General features: G+C 44.7%; 1 protein-coding gene across 13 annotated transcripts in view; it reads right to left on the reverse strand.

The window, feature by feature from the left end:
• The window catches only part of LOC141571246 (uncharacterized), a 581124-nt gene that overhangs the window by 49023 nt on the left and 509512 nt on the right, over positions 1–22589 (reverse strand). The window contains exon 1 of one of the 13 annotated variants that reach the window (XR_016019124.1): positions 7153–7769. The exons of the other annotated variants lie outside the window; for them this stretch is intronic. The gene's annotated coding sequence lies outside the window, so the exon portion shown is untranslated. Of the gene's footprint in view, positions 1–7152; positions 7770–22589 lie in introns of those variants that run through there. 13 annotated transcript variants of the gene reach the window in all.

Raw genomic sequence — 22589 nt, forward strand, 5'->3', positions numbered from 1 at the left:
ATCTCTATACACAATACATGTATAGATATACATGTGTACATACAGAATGTATACATATATACATGTGTATGCACAACTCTATACACATGCATATGTATGTATGTGTTCACACAACATATGCACGTTTACATATATGTGTACACGCAAAATATATGCATACATATGTATGAGATGTATTTAGACAGTTATACAAGAGTCCTTGACTTTCAAATACATTGAGTTATGGACTTAAACACCATTAGCTTAAACTGCCTATCTGGAGTAACTGAAACTTGGCTTTTGCCTTCTCCCCTTCCCTGTGATTGTGCTGAGGAGAAATTTGGGAAGTAAAGGGGGTCACTGGACAGAATCCCCTCCCTGTCTCTAGCAATCTTTACATGAAAGCCAGCTTTCAGGCACCTGCGGGTGACTTTCTATACCAGCTCATCTCAAGCTCCAGGCAGAGAGATGGACAGATTAGGAGTTCTGGGGAGACGAAGGTCACGTTAGGGAAGCAAAGAAAACTAAAAACTCTTTCTCTGCCTTGGCGCAGACGGCCTGTCCTGGCGACACCCTCCCTGGTGGATGTGTCCACCTGTACCCGCTGTCCTCCTACAGTTTGGTACCAGTGTCTTCTGAGGCCCCTTGAGGGCTGAGGCCAGGTGTAGACACCTCCGTGGATGGACCAGAGCAGTCTTCCAGGCTCTGGTGTCGCCCCAAAGGGCTGAGATTAGAGTTCTAGGGAAGCAAATCACGAGGTAGCCGCTAATTTCTCCGCAGGGCTTTTGGGAGAGAAAAAGAGTGATCTGAGCGAGGAAGACGAGAAGGCAGCAAAGAAAGCACAGGAGAGAGGAAAAGAAGAGGAAGACAGTTCAATTGGAAGAGGCTTTCGAGGTCTTCTTCGCCAACAGGAGGGCCTCCAACAGGAAGGCTTCCAACAGGAGCACAGACAGCGAAGAGGAGGGAGGAGCGCGCGCGTGGGAGGGGACCCCGGCGCGGGGCGGGGTGCGTGCTGCCGGCGGACACCGCGCGGCGGGGCGGCGGGGCGGCGGGGCGGAGGCACGGTTTCCCCTCACAGCCCTGAGGGGCGGGGGGATCACGCCCGGGTGCGCGACCCCGGCCCAGGCTCCGCGCGCGTCTGCCCTGACCCAGCCGCCACGCGGGCCGCGATCGCCGTCTGCTGGCCGCCGGCGCTTTTGTCGGCCTCGCGGAGCTGTGGGGCCTGAGGCCCTCGCTGTTCGCCGCAGCGCCCCTCATCAGCTCCAGCAGCCACAATCCCTGTTCCGGGGCTCAGAGCGCGCGTTCGGGTGTTAGCCCGCCAGGACGCACCGGCAACAGGCTTGGGAGTCGTGGCGGGTGGTGGGGTGGGGGGTGCTTATCTCTCCCTGGTCCCCGGGCGCGCTCGATCCCCCCCACACACACACACACACTGAGCCCTAGTCTGGCTAACTTGGCCCAGCTGTTCCCAAACATAGTCAAAGCAGCCAAAGTAGCGCAAAAGTTTTTTTGTTGGTTTGTTTTTGTTTTAGAGGGGGAAAAAAAAATAGTAATAGAAGAGGGGGAAGAGAGGAAGAATGAATAGAGGTTCGCTTGCCGGTATGGAACTTCGAGAACATCTGTGCTATTAGGGGCAGCAATAGAACAGATCTTTGTAGCCTCTCTGAAGTGTGCAAGTCCACTGTCCTCTCTTTCGACTGAAAGCGTCCGGGTGTGGAGGTCTGTTCCAGGAGCCTCTGCAGGAAAAGGAAATAAAACCCTTCCCCTCGAAAGCAAGCAAGGCCTCCTCTCCAGCGATCAGTGTGAGATCCATAAATTCACAGTGAAGAGCAAACAACCCTGTGTGTGCGTGCGTGTGTGTTGTTTTGTGCCTCCTGGCTCTCTGGGTGAAAGCATTTGGAGAATCTCTGGGAGCTTTCGAGTAGGGGCTCACCCTGTGAGCAGTACTCACACATATAATTCAAATTTCACAGCTGACCTGCTCTGAAAACCTCAATCAGCTTCTAATTGAAGGGAAAACAAAATATTGCTTCCCTACAGCAGAGCTAACGATTTAATCATTATATCAGACATTATAGCTTTTAATTAGGCTAATGCTGATACTGTATGGAAAGAGATAATTCAACACAGTTCTTGATGAATTCTGTAATTGGGTTAACGGAGGAGCAGTTGGGGGAGAGACGTCAATATTCAAGCTGCGTCTGTAGCCACCAGGTTTATGAATGAAAGAGGAAAGACAAGGGGAGGAAAACACTGGGACCGGAGGGGAGCAACGCGCCCTCCGCCCCGAGGAGCTGCGGGCGTTCTGGAGGAAGGGAGGCAGGGAAGGGAGCGAAGCTGGGCGGCAACGGGGTACCAGGCCTCTCAGGCCTCGCGGCCACCGCCAGCTCCTCCTGCCGTTCGGCCTGCTGGCCGTTCTTTTGCAAGAAACTTCCCGAGAAGAATCGCAGTCCGGCTACCTGTCCTGTACACCTGGGTGCTGGGGTCTCTTCGCGGGTGCCCACCCAGCTCAAACCAATCGGGGCAGAGGACTGGACTGAGCGCATCTTTCGCGTGCAGTTGTGTAGGGTGGCCTTTAAAGATCTGAGCTCTCCACGGGCTCACACCCCCTCGCCGGGCCGGGTGTCTGTCAGGTAATAGGACACCCTCCCGCCCAGGCTGAGAGCAGTCCTCGCGGGTCCCTGGCTCTATGGGTGAGATAGGCGCGCGAGCGCGAGGCGCCTGTGGGCACGGGAGGCTGCCCGCATTCTCGTGTCTACACCGATTATTCAGTTTGGCGGGACAGTGGCTCGAGTAGGGGACCCATGCTAGTTCCAAGTAGCATGGCCCAGTTGCCTGAGGCTAAGCCGCTGCCGGACCTTGGGGTGGCAGACAAAGACTGGCAGACGAGGAAGAGCCGAATCCCTTCCTCGACCAGTCAGTCACTAAAAGTCCTGCGAAGGAGTGGGTAAGGAAAAAGCCATCAGATTCACCCGCAAAAAGCGAATTGGGCAACAGGGTGTCCGTGACTCACTTCACCCACTTGCCAACTATGAGCTGGCCTGGAGGCAATTTCGGGGTCCCCTGGGATCCCGCTAGGCCCGCTGCGACAGACAAGCCGCTCCTCCCCTGGCGCGCAGGGCGGCCAAGATGGGGAAGCAGGGCTAGAAGAGCCCCCCGGTTCTGCCTCCCAGATTTCTAGGACCTGCAAAAGTTATACTTAAGGCAGCGAATCTGCGCAGGGGAGACTTAACGGTGCCAGAGGAGATGGTTAGGGAGCCTCGGATTTTAAGGAGAAAATGCTGGCTCTTCCAAAATTTGGATGGGCTTTTTAGAAAGCCACCTGAGTCGCGCCTTCTGCGAGTTTAACCCCATGATTTTAGAGTATGATTTTTACGTATATTTTCTATTTCTACAGTCTCCTTCTTTTTCTTACTCTATAACTTAATACGTAAGTGCAATATTCTCCTTCAAGATAAATATACTGTATTGTGATTTATCCTTGTCTTATTTTGTCAGTAATTACCACAAAATTAAATGGGTCACTGCTAAAGTTTCATTTACACAAATCTCCATAATTAACAGTTTGAATACACCTTTTACATTGTACAAAAGTTGTAATTTTCTAACGTGTGTAGTTTTTTATTGTTGAAGAATGCTTGTGTTCAATATGATAATAAGAATACAAAGCATCTCGACTGAGCAGGAGGTGTGTTTAGTTTCTTTCTTAAGACAGTGTAAAGACTTAGCACAGATCAAACCTTCTGGAATAGGGGAGCTTCCTACGATTTTAATTACAATTTGGAGAATATTAAGGCCTGAGAATGTAGGACATGATTAAGTCCTAAAGCCAAAATCCTTGCAAGAAATTGAACCAGCCTCTGCAGTTAAACAGACAAGCCCAGCAGTCCTGTTTCTCCAGTGCAGGGAGAAGGTGTGGTTTGACATAGAAGGCTATGGTGACGTTCATTCCAGAGATCAAAAATAGTGTTTCCGGCCCATGCAGTGTCCGGATCAAGTCCAGGTGGGCTGAGGACCAGTGGGTGTATGCTAGAAAGAGCTTTGCTTATGAGTAAACACTGCCCTTTCTCCTATTCTTTCTCATTAGCCCCCCAAATAGAAAAGGCATCACTCACAAGAGGAGACAAGTCATAAGGAATTTCTATATGAAAAGAAATAAAGTGAAATCAGAGATGCTTTTTCTTACAGGCCATCTCTGTTATTGCAAATTAGATTAGCTACACAAGCTTCAATATAAACATGACACGAGGTTCACGTGAGTGAAAGGACCATCCACTCCAATCTCTCCTTTCATCGAAGCATCTCACATAAATTACATCTTGTCCTTTAATACACTTTTCAATGAGATTAAAACATCACTTTGACACAATTTCAAGCCCTTTCAGTTGCATGTGTTGCTTACTTCAGAAAACAGCAAACAAGGAAGTGGGTCTGTTGAAATCTTCAGGCAATGGGATTGGGTTCTAAAGCCAGCACTGCTGCCCTGCGCTCTGAGCTCAGAAAGTCCTTTGGCTCCATTTTGATGCCATTTATCTTCACAGGAGCACAAGCCAGCTGTCCTGCCAGGGGAAATCAGATTTCCCTTCTGCTGGGTGGAAGCCGGGTGACTCCCAGGGTGCATGGGCCTTTTTGGAAAGCATACTTGTATAATTCATTCAACGATATTTGGGGTGGCAGCCTTTGAGCCGGAAGGATGGGCCCAGGCCAAAGAATTCCCAGGGACACTCCCCAGGACACTAACCATCTTTGGGATTGGGCACCATGAAAATGAGATGGAGGAAGGTTTGGCAAATTAAAGAGCGAAAGAGCCCAGTTTTAGAAGACCTTTTAAACCTAATTCTTAACTTAGGGGCAGCAAGGAAAAGTGGGTGAACATAGGGGAGTTGTCTACAAAAGTGGCTAAAGGGAGATTTCCACCTCTCCATCTGGCTGTTGGGTGCCATCTGTCCCTTTTTGGACTGACTGCTCCTGGACTGGCACTCAGGGCTCTCAGGAGTGACCCCAAAAGGACACCCCCTATCACGCAGCAGGGAAGGGGTATTGGGGACTCAGGGTACGAACTCAATGCGTTTTCTTTATGGTTCAGCTATCTAAAATTGCGTTCAACCTTGAGAACGCACAGGCGCATTTGCTTCCGGAGGAGAGACTGGTTACCATCCGTCTTTGCAGGTGGTTTGTACCCTCTGCCTCTCAGCTATAGGCCAGCCACCTGGAGCACAGCCCGGCGTAGGGCTCCCAATTGCCCCCTCTTATGTGTGGGCAGGGAGACAGGGCGCAGCGAATCTCGCTGCCCACAGTTTCCGCAAGTTCCTTGGAGGGCAGCCCCTTCCTTTCGATTCCAATCCTGTGCAACCAACCGCCACCACCCAGCTGCTGCCTCCCACGTTGGGTTCAGCCTTTTGCTCTATCCTTTTCAGTATTAATGAGGACCCGAACACAAGGCCACCCGGAGATTTTCTGTCATCCTCAGGGAGCACGCGTGGCGTTCCCTATGCGTGCGGTTCTCAGGCCGAGTCACCCGGTCAGCGTTACTTTATAGGTAGAGATGCTGCGGGGGGTGGGGGGAGGGAGGGGCGAAACCTGGGAGCACCGAGGGGAAAAGGGGTGGAGGCGGAATCCCTTTGCATGGGTCCTGGCCTTATCCGATTGTCCGCAGCCACAGTCGAGCACGTCGGGGGACACTGGCGGGCGAGGAAGTTTCCCTTTTTGCTGGGGGCGGGCGTCGCGGACCCGCCAGGCCGGAGCTGGGGAAGGGGCCTGGGGTAACAATATCGTGGTCCTGGGGGAGATCAGAGCAAGAGCCCTCCCTCGCAAACTCCAGCGGAGTCAACAGCCCCGGACCTGGCCTCTTGGGCAGCTTTGCTGTTGGGGCCAGGGCTTCTCGGAGGTCCTCTGCTCCAGCTGGGGAGCCATAAGTGCAGCCCCCCGTGCCTCCGCCTTTCACAAAGGAGCTTCCAGAAACGCGGCCCCACCGCGCTCCTGGAAATCGATGCAGTAAAGCGGGTTTTAATGGGTTAATTGACTGGAGGCTGCTATCGTGTTCAAACACCTGTTTCTTGCAAGGAGAGGCGGGCAGCGGGTCGTGTTCCGGATCGATGACTGCCGGCCCCGCCTGGCCCGTCGACTTCAGCACCAGTCACCGCCGAAAATCCATTTCACCTTTGAAACTTCGTGACCTTTCACGGGCCGCTCAAACCCGGGAAATAGGGGGGAAGCGGCGGCCAACCGGTCCGGGTGGGTAGACTACCGGCTGCAGCACCAACGACCGAGGAGCGCGTCGTATGGTGGGTACCTTGAAGCCGAGCGGGTGCGATTTCGCAGGAGGAGGGAGGACGCACTGAGGGGGACCGGGCACCCCTGTGGGGGGTCACCCCATCTAAGGCGCCTTACTCAACAGGCAGGGATTTGGGGGCACCTCGGACCCCACCTTGCAGTGCCATGCCCTACCGGGCTGGATGGAGGCGTTGGCCGCGCCCGCGGAGGTCCCGGCCAGGAGCCGGTTCCAGAGGCGCTGAGTGTCAAGGGCTTGCTGCTCATTGATTTTTGTGTGTGTGTGTGTGTGGCAGTATTAACACAGTCAAGACCGTCGGTCAGTCAAAGTTAAATTGATTCTTTGCCCAAAACACCTCTCACTAAATGGCACACGCTCAACATGTTAATTTTTAAAACGTAATTCCAACCCGCGGATTTAGTTCCTAGCACTGCCGGGTGCGCACTGCCGAGAGCAGGAGCTGGCGCGTCCAAAGGCCAGGGCGCCGAGCGCCTGGGCTTCCGCCGGGACGGAAGGCGCACAGCCGCAGGAAAAGGGGAGCTGCAGCCAACACGAACCTCTCCCCCAAATCGATGGGCTCTACCTCCCTCCTCCTCCCCCTAAAGGACGACCTAGAGAGAAACCGAGTCTCGGTCTACTGGGCGGCGGCCAATCCAAAAAGCCGAGGAAGAGGGGAGGAGTGAACCTACAGATAAGAAAATAACAAGTGGACCCCGCAAGCGAATCAGCCCGCGGCGGTCTCTACAGCTACCCACCTGTTCTCTACCGAGGACTAAAGCTGCGGGGGGACCCTACGGAAAGTCATCATAGAGACACCGCGCTCCCTCCCAGCACCTTTCCTGCCCCCCCACCCACCCCAGCTCCGGGCCAGCTGAGGCCCTCGCGCAAGTTCGAGACACACTTACAGTTAGTTCCTCCTTCAGTTCCAACGGGTCCCCAGGTCGGGGTCCTGCACGGCCGCGCCCCCAGCTCTCTGCCCGCGGGCACCTCACCAGTCCCGGCTCCTCGGGACTCAGTAGCCCGCCTGCTCCGCAAGCTGAGCGCGCCGCTGCCCTGGGACCCCAGCCCGACCGGCTCCCAGCGGCGCCTGCACCACAGACGCGGGCGCCGGCGCCACGCGCACGCACACTCACACGCGCACACTCACACGCGCACCCCCGCTCGCACACTCACTGCACACACACACACACACACACACACACACACACACTCCTCTCTCTCGCGTCGCGCACACCCTCCCAGACACACACGCTGCAGGCGAGAGAGACAAGAAAATGAAATTTATTATTGATAGAAAAGACTTTAAAGACAATTTCAAGTTATTGTTTCTCTCTGGAAAAAGGGGGATCCCTCCACATAATGAAACGCCTTTTGTGTGGCGCCGAACAATACCAAACAAGTATTCTAATAAATAGCCACTTTTTTGTTCCTACTCGACAGTGAATAGAATTGAGCAGTTGGTTCGCGAGCAGCTGCGACGCCGTTTTGAGCTGGGAGGTGGAGCCGCATCGCCGGTGCTCCCAGCGCCGCGCCCCAGCCCCTCTCCGCTGGCTCCCCCCTTTCGCTCCCCTCTCCCCTCCCGCAGCCCAGCCACGGCCCGCGCGCTCCCCCCTTTTCCTGGGCCCTGATCCCTAATCGCCTCCAACCTCACCCCCGTCTCGGCCTGGCCTGAGAGATTCCGGCCCAATAAAACTGCAGTGACCTGATAATGGGGAGAAGTCTCCCCCCCCCCTCCAATCCCCATAAAATAGTTGTCACTCCTACATCACACAGGCTACCGATTTTCGTCTTAAATTGTTCTCCGGATCCTTTCCCAACGTCTGGGTAGGAAGATGTCAGTCCCTCCACCCGCAGTCCGGAGTCACCTCGGTGGTTTCCTAGGATTATCAGTGCCGTCCTCCCTCCCCCACTCTCACCCAGCAACGTCTTCGCTCTAGGCTCCCTCCTCTCGGGGACAGAGCTTCAGCTTTGTTCTCCCGCTCAGGGGACACCTTGGCCTAGCTTCCCCCCCACCCCCCGCTACGTGCTTTTAAACACCCCCAGCCCCCCTCCCACGCGCGCGCGCCGCCCCAGTGCCTTTGAGACTAATGGCAGCTGCTGAACGAAAGACAGTGTCTAAGGATTAGTGTTGTGGATACAAAACTCTCCAGGTAAAAAGTCGACCAGACCAGGCGTCCTCAAGTTCCCCCGCGCGCAAAGCTGGTGGGGAGCCAGGCGGGACTGAGCCGTCACACTGCCTCTGGGCGCTGACCCTCGCTACGCCCCGACTCCCTCTGCAGGCGGAGTCCCTGGCCACCCTTTTGTTGCACCGAGCTGTCCTCCTCGGCGCACCCTCCCGCTCCCCGGGCAGAGGAGGAGGCAGTAGGAAGGGAAGGCGCGTGGTCTCTCTTAGTTTCTCTCTCTCTCTCTCTCTCTCTCTCTCTCTCTCTCTCTCTCTCTCTCTCTCTCTCTCCACCCCGCCCCCTCTTTCTCTCCCTCCCCCTTTCCCTCCCTCCTTCTCTTCCTCCCTCTGTCTCTTCTCTTTATTCGTGTGAAGTTATCAGCACTTTGTACTTAACACTAGCACCCTCTGATCCTCTATGGAAATGTATCAAAAGCAACTAATTACCTTTCTGAAAATGATGACCCCACGTTTTATCCAAAGGGCTTATGACTCCCTCCCACCAGAAGGAAAGATATTTACCAACATTTAATTTTAAAAAGTGCAAGAGCAAAACACCTTAAGTGATTGTCAGTCACTTGGTATTCCAGGATGTAGGATGTGTGTACTTATCTATATATCTTGGACAAATGTATGATTTTTTTTTCATTGCTGGCAGCTGCAGTTTTCAGGAGATCTTTGTCTGGCTTTAATTGCAAGGACAAAAAACCCCGCATGACTTTTACTCAATGGACCTTAATCTAGGGAAACACTATGCCATTTGGAAATTATTTCTCAATCTGACTAAGCTACTTAGAAGTGCAGGGAGAGGAGGTAGTGTTTTGGAAATCGCCAAAGAGCTCAGATATTAACTAGGATACTCTTCCTAGCAGCTCACTTTCCCCAAAAGACACGTTGGTGTAACTGTCAAAGGCTAAATAAAGCAGTATGTTGCTTTACTTGGAGATTATTATTATTTTTTGAAATCCACTTTTGAGAAGTTGTATTCCCATGAGTTTAATGTAATTTAGTTTTGTCATCCGAGATTTCGGTAACAAGAAGAAGAGAGTGTTCGGTCCTTGACATTTTTTTTTTTTTTTTTTAAACGGGATTGTTCAAGAATTTCGTGGTGGGAAAAAACGAAGCACATTGGAATCAGACCGATTTCAGCAGACACCCTGAAAGCGTTTTCCTTTTGTATGGAAAATGGAAACATTTTGGAATCCAGATTTAAAACTTTGACTTATATTTTACATGTTAAATTACTGAAAGATTGGGTACAACATTGCATAAAGCTTCAAAACCAGCAAATACTTGAATGGTTTTTTGTAAGCGGAGCAGCTGCCAGTCAGCTGGCTTTGACAGGCTGCCACAATTTTGTCACTTAATAGTGGGTGTTAGGCTAAGTGCAAAACACTCTGGCAAACAGATGTCAAACCCATATCTCATATCAATGGCGGTTGCGAAGTGGAGTTTTAACCCACATGTAGGTCTGGCGCACGGGAACCCAGGTGAATACGGGTGTATAGTGCTGGGAGCGCGAGCACTCGGAATGTCGTGGCCTGGCCCTGGGCGCTGGAAACGTGACCTTGGAATTCTGTAGAAGCCAGGATGCGCCTCTCTCTCGCTCCAGCAAAGAAGGATCCGGGCGAATGCGTGGTGCAGGGCCTGGGGGAATGACCGACCCCACCACTGCACTCGTTCATCCTACCCCTTCCCTCCCCGGATTGAGGCAGCTTTTCAGATCCTGGCGCGCCGAGGCGGACCGAGAGGGCAGTACGAACTTCCTTCCTCTGGTTTCGCTTTGGGCACTCCCCCAGGCGCCCAGGCCTCTGCTTAGCTAAGTTGGTCTCTGGCAGGACGCCTTTCCCGTGGCCTTAGTAGTGAGGCTGGTGGTGGAGACGAATGAAAAGACCCGCTATCACATTGGAGCCGGCTGGTACAGCCAAGGTCAGCCCAAAGGTCGGCAGCCGCGCCAGACCGCAGCGAGGCCCAGAGACAAGAGCCGCGGCAGGCATCAGCCGCTTTATCCTCACCGCCCCGAGTCGGGGCGTCTAAGTTGGAATTCGCTTTTCCTCTTTGTTGGTGCGGAGGGAAGGGACCAAAACACGCTCGGAGGAGCGGAGGGCGGAGGCACGCAAAAGAACATCTTTGTTCAGGCGCCCCAGAGGCGGGCCTGGAACTGCTCTCTCTCGCCAGCAAGCTCCCCTTCTCACAGGTCTGAACTGCCCCTTTAGTCTGAGGGACCCACGCTCCTCAGGAAATGCGCGCCCTTGTCTGGCAGCTCGCAGAGACCCTTCGTATTTCTAGGCCCCGCTCACGATGAATACTTGGGCGTGGTTCCTGGGCTCGGTGTCCTGTACATTCTGCTCTGCGCGCAAATCAGTGTAACGGATGGATTATTCCGTAATGAGAGTATGTCTGCCTACTCCCTCAGGCCTAGTCCGCCTCGAAATGTCGCCCCAAATTTTGACCTCTTGATGACGCCTAACTGGTACACAAAATGCAGAAGTTCACAAGATCACATTTATTACCTAATGTTATAAGTTAATGCCTGTGTCACAACGGATTATTAATGGTTGTTATATTTTTATAACATGAATTGTATTTGACTTACTGTTTCACCCACATTTCCCCTTTCCTTTGTATGACCATCCTGCCAGTTCTTCCTTTTTAGAACTTATTCGTGAAGCTTGGAAGGTCAAAATAGAAAATTTTTATTATACTACAAAATGTGATGAAAGGCATATGTGGCAGTATGAAGAGTAAAACCAAAATTCTCAGGTCTTTCCCTTGAAGAAAGAAAGCTATGTCACTCTGCTTTGCATATTTCCTCATGATAGGCGTTTTAAAAAATGACTAAGAATCGTGAGGCTACTATGTACTTTATAATAAATTCAGATCAAAACGCTAATTTTAACTGCTTTACTATAAGATCAGCCTGAGACCTATTCTTATTGTCCATGAATGCGTACACATGAAAAAGGGCTTGAACTAATACCTTCAGTTGTTTCTCGTATTCTTATTGGTGAAATCGAAGCAAAACACAATTAATGCCCCTCCCCCCAAACCCTATTAAAATATACAGAACAAATATTCTAGTGAGGTGGCACTTTTAGGATAATCAAAGCTTTTCTGTGTCCATTGATTTGAATTATACTTTAATGAAAAACCAAATGTGTTAACTTTTTAAAATCAATTTCACAGATTTATAGGATTAGTTCTAAATGCACAAAAATGAAAATGTGAGCATGTTCACTTTCTGGTTAGAGTTCACTATTTTCACATGTAAAAATATCTGACCTACCTGGGAAAATAGTGGTCTGAATACTTCACAATAGAATCACCTGAAGCCTTTTAGGGACATTGCAATTGCCCAGGCCCCATTCCAGAGCAGCTGACTCAAACTCTTCAAAAACTTATACGTTTTCAAAAAAGGCCCAAAGTGATTCTGATTGGAATCCAGAGCTGAAAAGTCCTGGCGTAAGCTAGTATTTCTAAGAAATTACTGGAAAATACTGAGGAAACCACATTGTTTTGCAATTATAATAAGTTGTTTTCCAATTTTATGGAAGAATTATAATGTAAAAACACTTACTACAGCCCATATAGACAGAGCTGTAGACATTCCAACATGCTGACATGGAATATGTATGCATACATGTTCCCATTTATATGTAATGTGCCGAGACTGAGCAGCTCACAATTATTCCACAGAATCCTAGTTGGTCCGCTGAAATATGCCGGCTTTCTGGAAAGGCAGAGGTGGTGGGGGAGGTTAAACTGGACAGGTGTCACCTCCTAGTAGGCAACCCGGCCTCAGCATGCCAGATATCTGACTTTGAGCTGTAAGGTAGGACTGGGCAAGAAGCAGGTCCTCATTAAACTGATTTATTAAGATATAAGGAGCTTGCCTCTTTTGAGGGAAGGGCAAGTTACACTTGCTAAATGTAACAGATAGGCAAAACTGTATAGTGAAAAATGTTCAGTGAGGGTCAGAACAGTGGGGGGAAGGCTGGAAGGATGGAGACGATTCAGGTAGAAGGAGGGAGAAGGAGGGCTTCATTCAGAAGGATGACAACATCATGACGAGTGGGATTTCAGGAGGTGAGACAACTTTCTAAAATCACACTTAGCAATTTTGATGTTAGAATTCACCCCCTGGAAAAAATCCTTTAAATTTAAGTTCTACTACCAACTTTTCATTGAAGATAACAATTTCATGCTCAAAGTAATATTTTTCTATGCCATTTATCCAAGGATTTAAATGGAACTGGTGAGCCATAAAATAATGACTTTTGCTGATTTGTTAAATTTCTGAGTTCATGTTTAACTGGACATAAGCTTCCCCTTTCCCATTCTCTCCCAATAGTCAACCCTCAGAGTTAACCAGATGTAATTAGAATCAAACCCACAAGTGTTGAATAGGAAGACAATACGAATATCAAAATATTTTCTGAATCAGAGCTGAAAAGGGCCACTATTTCATTTTATTCTAGTCCTTTAATATAGAACCACAACTGTAATTATTGGAAGAACTCAGCAAAGGGTTAAATATTGTTAGTAGAGAAGAACTTGAATAATTGTCATTAAAAGGAGGAGTATGCTGATATGTACCGTGTTTCCCTGAAAATAAGACCTAGCTGGACCATCAGCTCTAATGCATCCTTTGGAGCAAAAATTAATATAAGACCTGGTATTATATTATATTATATTATATTATATTATATTATACCAAGTCTTATATTATAGTAAAATAAGACTGGGCATTATATTAATTTTTGCTCCAAAAGATGCATTAGATCTGATGGTCCGGCTAGATCTTATTTTTGGAGAAACACAGTAGAGGGTGCCAAAAAAATGTATACACATTTTAAGAAAAAAAAAAAAAACTGTATTAATTGTAATTCTCAATATATATCAATAACAAAAGATGAATACAAGTCACATTTGACTTTTGCAATTACAAGAGGTGCTTAAAGTGGTTACCATCAGTGTCCAGATACTTGCAATTATGGTGAACTACTGCTTGAGCATAGATAACACCTCTTAAAATGTGTATACATTTTTTTTGGCACCCCCGGTGTGTGTGTGTGTGTATGTGTGTGCGTGTGTGTACACACGCACACACACACACACATACATATACATATATACATACTGGGGGTGCCAAAAGAATCTATAGAAGTGGCAGTTTGGTCAATATTGCTTAAGCAGTAGATTGCCATAATCAGAAGTGTCTGGACGCTGATGGTAACTACTCTGAGCATCTCTTATAATGGCAGAAGTCAAACGTGACTTGTATTCATCTTCTGTATCGGCATATATTGAGTATTACAATTTTAATACATTTTTTGGCACCCTCTGTATATACACACATATGAATAAGGAGCTTTCATTCTGTGAATATATATGGGATCTTCTCATTTTCTCAGTCGTTAATTAATTCATAATCAGAACAAATTTCCTTTAAAGTTAAAATCACTTTGTAAAGTTTCTAATACTTCAGGTCTATGCCTGGTTCATGGGTGATGTGCACACGAGCAGCCTAGACCAGGCTTTTCAGACTTTGTATAGCAATTTGTATAGATGAGGTCACAGCTCTGTGGGGGGCAGCTGTGTGGAAGAGTGGTAGGTTCATAGTAGGTGTGGAGATGTCTACTTATAAATAGAGTGATTTTGACATGGTCCTTACCGTAGTTCAATCTCCCCTGCACGAGAGCCTGGCTTTGTTCTACTGTTTTATGCTGTGTGACTTGAACAAATGATTTAACTTCTCCAATCCTGTCTCCTAATCTGTAGAGTGGGGATATAACTCCTATGTGATAGGACTATTGTGATAACTAAATGTAAAAGTGCCTGAGACCTAGCTCTCAAAAAACCACCATATTATTTAAAGTCCTCTCATTTGGTCTCCCTGGCAGACCCACTCATTGGTTTCTCTGGCAAAGGGGTGTGGTGAATAGAGTGAAATCAGGCCAAGCACCATCTTATTTCTCCAGGGAAAACCCCACTGGTCTGACCAACGGCTCCCCACTCTGGGTGCTGTCCCTTTTCTCCCAGCCAGAGGTGTTTGTTTTTAGGAACCCGGGACTCTGTCTACCTTGACATTTCAGTGTGTTCCTTTAAAAACCTAAGATGAATTCTCCTTTCTCAGAACATTTCTAATACCTGCAATCTGTTATTTGGTACTGTGTCACTTGCTGTTTTGTAATCCAATTGGCTTTTTTTTTTTTTTTTTTTGGGAAACGGTGACCAAATATTCAAATCTTATTACTTCCACTGAGAAAGGCCTATTTATTGACAGCTTAAAACTCAGTTGGCATACTCAGGTGACTCTTATTTCACAAACTATAGGTTTTAGAGATCTTACTCCTTCTTTGTTTGGAGATGTTTTTGTTTCCAACTTCATTCATTCATTTTACAAATAGTTACTGCTCTCCTACTGTGCCGAGCACTGTGTTGGCCCCACAGATGTGACAGTGAACTAAAGCAGGCCGGGCCGGTGTCCTGAAGGAGTGTGCATTCCTCTTGCAGAGAGCAGGTTTGCAGATGGGATTTGGGATGGCTCAGGTTATGCTTCTGGAATAGCCCCTTTCAGTCCTTCTTCTCTCCCTTTCATCTGGTATACATGTCTCATGGCTTTTTCCTTTCTGCTCTTGTTTTAGTTTTTGTTTCTGGTGATGTATTTCTTTTCCTCTTTTCCTGTTGGATTCCTTGGAAGAAAAAGTTGATAGGACTTTTCTCTGATTTTGAATCTACATGATGTCAAAGCCTCTGAACAAATCAGTCTAAATTTCAGTTCATTTGTTGCTTGTGAGCTCCGTGCAGGCAAATGCCTGACTATGACGTGGGACGATCACTTCATCTCTTGGGGACCTCAATTTTCCAAGCTTAAAAGTAAGGCAGCAGGACTTGAATTTCCTCTCTAGAGCTAATGCTTTCGAATTCTAGACTTGAATAATAGAATATTTTATCATGGTTTAGACCACCAAGGTTTAATTTCTTGATCTGGGAAGTGGGTACAAAAAGGTACTAGCCTCCCAAGAACATTGGCGTTCAAAGAGAGATTCAAAAGCTTCTAAAGATGTCAGCTGCTTATTATTACAGAGGGGACCCACTTTTACCCCAGGTCAGTGGGGCAGTCCAGTGGGCAGAGGAGGGAGGACAATGATCGCGCTCTCGAGATAAGTGCTTCCTGCTATTTGGATTTTGCAGCTCTGGCAGAGTACTGAGTATTAGGAACTCAAAGAGTGATTTCATAAAGAAAAAAAGTGTAGTTTATACCAAAATGGAATAAACCCCCTTTTGAGTAACAACAATCTGCATAAATGCTTTAAGAAAGCCTATAATTATGATAAAAATGTTGCTCAAAGTTAAAATTATGAAGCAATCAAGATTTATAAACAGTCTCTCATCGACTTTTAATCATTCTTTCTTTTTTATATACAAACTGTACACAATATATGGTTGCAATATGTCATACTATACATTTTATTTTCAGTAATTTAGCTGAGTAAAATATATGTGAGGTGACATTGAGAAACTAGGTTATATATGCACATGATTATGGGCATATAGCTGCCTACAGTGTACACACACACACACACACACACAAACACACATACACACTGAGACAGTTAAGCATCTTTTTGACTAGTATCTTATACAGAAAAAATGCATGCTTTACTGTATCAGAATATCTTTAAAATTTTAATTAACAGACCTTATTTTGCAAGAGTTTGAAAAAAAATATGACATGCATATGAGTATTCATTTCCTTTTGCCAAAAGGAAATATTTTAATCTCCAGATGATTGAGGAAAAAATTGACCAAATTGACCAACATTTGTCTATATTGGGCAAAAATTGCCTAATCTGAGTGAATAAAAATAATAAGCATATTGGTGACCATGTGAAGGGCTAACCTAAATATAAGTTTATAGATGCTGTGTTTGAAACTTTCTTTTTAGTGATTTAAAAATGTTTAAGCTTAAATTGAAGAGTGAAACTTAAGGATGACATTTTTTCACTGGCATCTTTATATCAGGGATCAAAAGAATATTCTGGAACCATCTCCAATGATTGTATATGAGTGATTTTCCCATGGGCCATCCTTATCTACTTTGACTATTCTAATCCTTAATATCTACTTCATCTTTGTCTTAACATTTACCCCCTAGAGTACTAGCCTGATCCACTAGAATTATCTAGTTTCTTCACTCAGTTGGTCCTAGCTACATTAAACGAGACTTGTTAGAGTGCAAAGAACTGATGCATAAAATTTAAGAGGACTTTTTAGGCAGGATTTCATCATCTGATCATTGGAAAGGGAAGGATTAACTGTTGACACTACCATTTCAATAAATATTGACCTACAGCACATTGAGTCTTCTAAGGCAAACATCTTCAGCTGGCCTTTACGTTGCCTAAAAGGTATATCTGTTCTTGCTCTCTTGGAAGACTCAGCTAGGACAGATGTATTATCACTGAGTAGGATTTTGTTACTTACTCTTAACAATGTTTCTGAACCTGATCTTAACCATTTCAGTGGTTCTCCATTTCTCTGAAGATATAAATCTCAAGACCCCTGTTTACCTTTCCACTGTCATCTTGAATTGCTGTCCCCAGACATCAATGTCCAGCCCCAAGCAATTTCTGTTCCTGCCTTGGGGGCCTCCTCTCACAATCTTTCTAGTTCTCATCTGCTCTGTTATCTCTTATATATCTTCCCTCAAACTTTTGTCTGGCTTACCCATCACTCAAGTCTCTTACTTAAAGAGTTTTTCTCCCCCAATCTAAATTAAGGTACTCTGTTTTATTTTAAACATATAACATCTATCACAATTTTAACTACAGGTTTATTTCTATGGTTATTTGTTTACTATTCAATTTCTTTCCACAGAATATAAACTTCACGAGGGCAAGAATCATATTGTTTGCTCAACACTATATTTCTAACACCTAGTACTTGTAGACACTCAATAAATATTTGTTGGATAGGTGAGTATAAACAATAAAGGGCAGCTGCTTCTGATGGACCAACTGGATTGCCCTCCAGCAGACAAATAACTATAAAATCGGACAAACTATATGAGGCAACTGTTTTCCAGCAGCAGCAGACAATAGGCATCACAAAATCATGATCTTTAACAGAAGGAAACTCCTTAGGTGAGCCCCATGCCCTGCCTGTCTGCCTGGCACAATTTCCTGGCGATAATGCAGAGGGCCAGAACCCAAAGAGAACATGGTGGTCCTTCCTGGTTGAGAAAGCAGAAATCAGAGTTCTGGGTACCTGAAGCAGCTGGGACTCTGTGGGGTGGAAATTCAGAGAGTCATACAAGGAGAGTGACCAGAAGGCTTTGTGGGGGTCCCCCACGAGTGTGTGATTGAGAGCCAGGCTGTCCGTATATAAGGCAAGACTAATCAAGGTTTAACAGATAGAAACTGGTAGGAGATCGAGAGGGAAACAGAAAAATTAGAGGGTGAGCAGTGCAGACCGTCAGAGTTCCTCTCCTGTCAGGTGGGAGAGATCTTGTTAACACCACTTTAACACCTGAGGCATCCCGATGAGACACCAGAAAGACTGCCTCAGGAGTTAGGATCACATGCTTGTGCAAGATTTGCTCTAGTCCAGTCATAACCTAATTCCAAGCCCTGTAAAGATTCACATGGGAAATAAATATAGGTTGAAGGTTAAGCCAGACCAAGTCTTACCAAGATGGGCTTGATGGGCACTTTGGACTTCCACAGCTATGTACTAACAAAGCATGAAACCAAGTTCATGATGATCATCCAGTAATTGAACCACCTGCTGTTGTAAGATTCAATACTGAAAAAAGGAAAGTAACAGAATCCAGTCTCTACAATGTATTATCTGTAGATCCATAGTCTATATCTGTGACTTTTGCCATAAACAACTGCTACTAAAGTTCTTGTCATGTGGATGGGCAGGGGCTGCAATGTGGCTGTGTGCAGACCTTTAGTCTTTAACTCCAACAATTCTTCAGTTCATAGGGCTATCTTCTGTGATCCAGTTTATGTTCCAATCAATCAGTATAATGATTGCATTATATTATATTAATTATATTCCAACCAATCAATCACTCCCTTGAAAACCTCATGTCTTCATTCTTGTTTCACTAACATTACTATGGCCAAACCATAACCTTAGTTAAAATGCACTCTCCACACTCCATACCTCTAACTGTAAAGCTGAATGTGGCTGGAGAAAAAAAATCAAAACAATGAAAAAAATCATTAGACGTATTGGGAAACAGGAAATGAGAGGCACTGTCAAGTGAAAAACCAGTGAATAGAAACCAATCCTGAGATGCCCCAGATGTTGCACCTAGCAAAAATTTAAAAGGTGTTTTTATAAATATACTAAAAAATGTAAGAAAAATATAGTTTTAATAAGTGAACATATGGGGTCACCAAGAAGTGGAAACTATAAAGAAAAACCAAATAGAATTTATTAAACTTAAAAGTATAGTAATCGCAAGGAAAAATTCACTAGTCTTGACAGCAGGTAGAAAATGTCAGAAGGAAGAGTAATTAATTTGAAGACCTCAACAGAAATTATCCAATCTGAATAGCAGAGAGAAAAAAAAATGAAGAAAAATGAACGGAGCCTCAGGGACCTGTGGACAATATCAACTGGTCTAACATCCATGGTAGAGGCCAGAAGGTGAAGCAAGTGATATTGAGGTATAAACATATTTTTTTTTTTTTTGAGGAAATAATGGCTAGATACCTGACTAATCTGATGAAAGATATGACTTACAGATCCCAGAAGCTCATCAAACTCTAAGCAAGATAAACATAAAAACAACCATACCTTGGGACTTTGTAGTTAAGCTGCTGAAAAATAATGCTAAAGGGAAAATCTTGAAATTAGCTGGAGAAAAGACACATGTACAGGGATATAAGCTGACGCCTCATGAAATACAATAGAGATCAGAAAACAAAGGCAGGATATTTTTAAAATGATGAAAGAAAAAACCCCACAAAATTATCAACTCACAGCATTAAAGAGAACCAAGTGTTTAAAAAGTAAGTCTGCAATTTTGTAATTAGTATAGAGTAAATAGATCCTTATGGAGACTGAACCCATACTTTTGGCTTCAGTAATTCCAGCAATTGAAAGTTTATTTACAGATGAAGCTAAAATAAAAAAGAGAAAACAAAAAGTGTTGAGGTGTACCAAACAATGTAATAGTTAGACATTTACACCCCTCACAGACCCTCTTCCCCTAATCTACTACCCCTCTGACATCTTATATAGCTGTTATAATTCCATTGACTCTATTCCCTATGCTGTACTCCACATCCTGTGACTATATATATATGAAATTATAGTTGACATTCAGTATTATTCAGCTTCAGCTTCAGGTGTACAATGCAGTGGTCAGGCATCACCATTGTTTTGTACACCTGAAACTAATTAAAAAAAAAAGTGTTGAGAATAAAAGTGTTTGCTCACAACGACAACTGAAGCATTGGGAGTTAGTGAATTTTCAGAATATTTTGCCAACACTGAGCTTTTAACCCAATCTTACCAAATTTCTTGAAGATGAAAGGTCTATTATCTTCCAGTCATAAACTATGCTATTTGAGAAATTTTTGTGTTTATTTTATTCTACTTCCATTGTATTGTTAGCTTGTTTCTCTACCTGTTTCTTGATCTCCTCAAGAGTCCTTATTTCAGTAAAGACACGGGACAGAAGTGTTAAGTGAGGAATCTGGCCCATTTTTACAAACTGTGATTTATTTGCAACATAAATTGAGTATATTATCTTTCACATTGCTGCCCAAGGGCGTTTGGAATCATTTCTCTTCATAAGAGGTCCATGGAGAGATATTAAAACTGAATAGTTACTTGACTCTGGATCTGTATGTACAATGATAAAATTAAGGTACATTTTTTGGGGAAAATAAAAAAAGTAATAGCAAAACACTCACTGTAAGACTTGTTATTTTCTCTTCCCTTTCTTATTCTCCTCCCATTCCTTCTTCTTCCTATCTCCCTCCCTCCCTCCCTCATCCTCTTCCTCCTCATCCTCTCTCTCTCTCTCTCTCTCTCTCTCTCTCTCTCTCTCTCTCTTTCTCTCTCTCTCTCTCTCTCTCTCATGGGATATTGGCCACACACTTTTTTTCTGTAATAGTCCTGGATAATTTTCTATTCTTGGTTATGAGTCTTTTATTTTAAATGAATTACAATCTGGAATAAAGAAAGCATGCTGTATCACATTGAACTTAGTACTAGGAAAGAAGAAACACTTCCATTCATTAGGATAAATATAATATTCACCGTGAGGACATCTAATTTTTATTTATTTTTTCTTTGCTACTTGACATAAAAACACATTTTTATTTTACTGTCTCCATAGGCTTAGAGGTACAACAGAGAGAGACAGAGACAGAGAGAGACAGAGACAGAGAGAGACAGAGAGAGAGAGAGGGCTCTTTCTCTTAATCTCTCCTGATGGCATATCTACTTACCAAAGTCTTTTTTCGAGGCTTTATTCTCTACCCTTTTTCCAGCCCTCCCTGGGATGCTGTCTCAAAAACTGCTGAAGTTCTGTATGTTAATAAAGAAATCTAAAAAACATGTTCAACATGCCAGTCATTTGCAGTGGTAGAGACTAATATTAAAAGATCAGTGCTAAGCTAACAGTCTCATCTAACTTATGTAGACAAATGGACTTAATTTTAAACAGAATTAGAATATGATTGAACATTTTTTATTGGTACAATTACTGGATTTTTCTTACATCTCCTAGATGTTCTAGAAGGACTACCTTTTTGAGCTTTGTATCTTGAAAATGAAATACCCCACGACCAGCAGTATGAGCATTGCCTGAAAGTTTGTTAGAAACGCAGACTCTCCGGTCCTGCCCCAGACCTACGGAATTCGGATCTGCATTTTAAAAGGATCCCAGGCAGTGCCACTCTTCAGCGTGGGTTTCAGATTTGCCTATTAGATTGATTATTAGAACAATTTTAGAGAAAAACAATGTTGTGTACATCTTTGAGGAGGCCTGGTGCAATCAATTCCAACACAGAAGTTAATAAGAATCTTAAATGATTGTTTTTGATAACTTCTTGGAACTTGTGTTTATACTCAGTGTTTTGCACAGAATGATTAATTGTCTTATATTTTAAAATACTGATAAAATGCATTATAATGTTGCTCTAAGACAACCCACAAGTTATTTTGGGGTTTGATTACTTTAAACCTTAGTATAGCATCTAAGCACTGAATGATTTAATGCCTAGTTACTTACTATTATCCCAGGCTTCTTTGTGCTTGCTAAAATACAAACTAGTTTCAATGATTTAAAAAAATGTAAACTCACTGTCAATCACACATCCTTCTTAAAATAAATGTACATTTTTGTTATAACTCCTTCATCATTTAGAAACTGAGAGAGAGTGAAGGAGTATTGAAGTGAATATCCATGAAATAATATTTTCGGTTGGGAAGCAGAGAACTGGTGGTTACAACTAAAAAATAGGGACAATCAGCCACTAAATTAATTTTTACCTCTCTTCTCTCTGGATTTCTTAAGCCATTATTTATAAGCTGTCAAATTTTATGGTTGAAGTAATTTGTATAAAATATGCAGTGAAAGCATATTTTATCCATTGATTTCTTGGCTATTGATGGTTGCCACTCATTTCCTGAAGAACTCTTTTCTCCTTGCATAAAACATAGATTAAAATATCAATTTTCAATCCTGCCTCTAATGCAGAGTTTAAGAGCATGGGCAATGAAGTTAGCCAGGCCAGGGTTTAAATCATAGCTCCGCCCATTACTAACTGTGTATAATTCGGCCAAGTTATTCTATGTCTGTGGCCCACATTTTCTTCACTTTAAAATGTAGTTAATAGTAGTATAGCATGTGAGATATTTGCAATGAGCACTAAATGAGTTAATACATGTGAAGCTCTATCACTTGGAAAATTTTAAAAGGGCCTCGAGAGGATTTTTTTGATGAAAATTTTTCTAAGTTCAGCTTTATCTATACTTGAGATTTTTATTGAGGGAACTGGCCACTTCTAGTAATAGCAGATTAGACAATTTTCTATAGCTCTCCCACAGAGGAAACCCAAAAAGCTAGCCAAAATGTAATATAAACAAAATCAATTTTTTAAAGCATGAAATAATTAACAAAACAGTGAAAACATCTGGAAGAAG

The sequence above is a fragment of the Rhinolophus sinicus genome, chromosome 16 (genome assembly GCF_057876585.1).
Source record: "Rhinolophus sinicus isolate RSI-liver-muscle chromosome 16, RSI-T2T, whole genome shotgun sequence".
Lineage (NCBI taxonomy): Eukaryota > Metazoa > Chordata > Mammalia > Chiroptera > Rhinolophidae > Rhinolophus > Rhinolophus sinicus.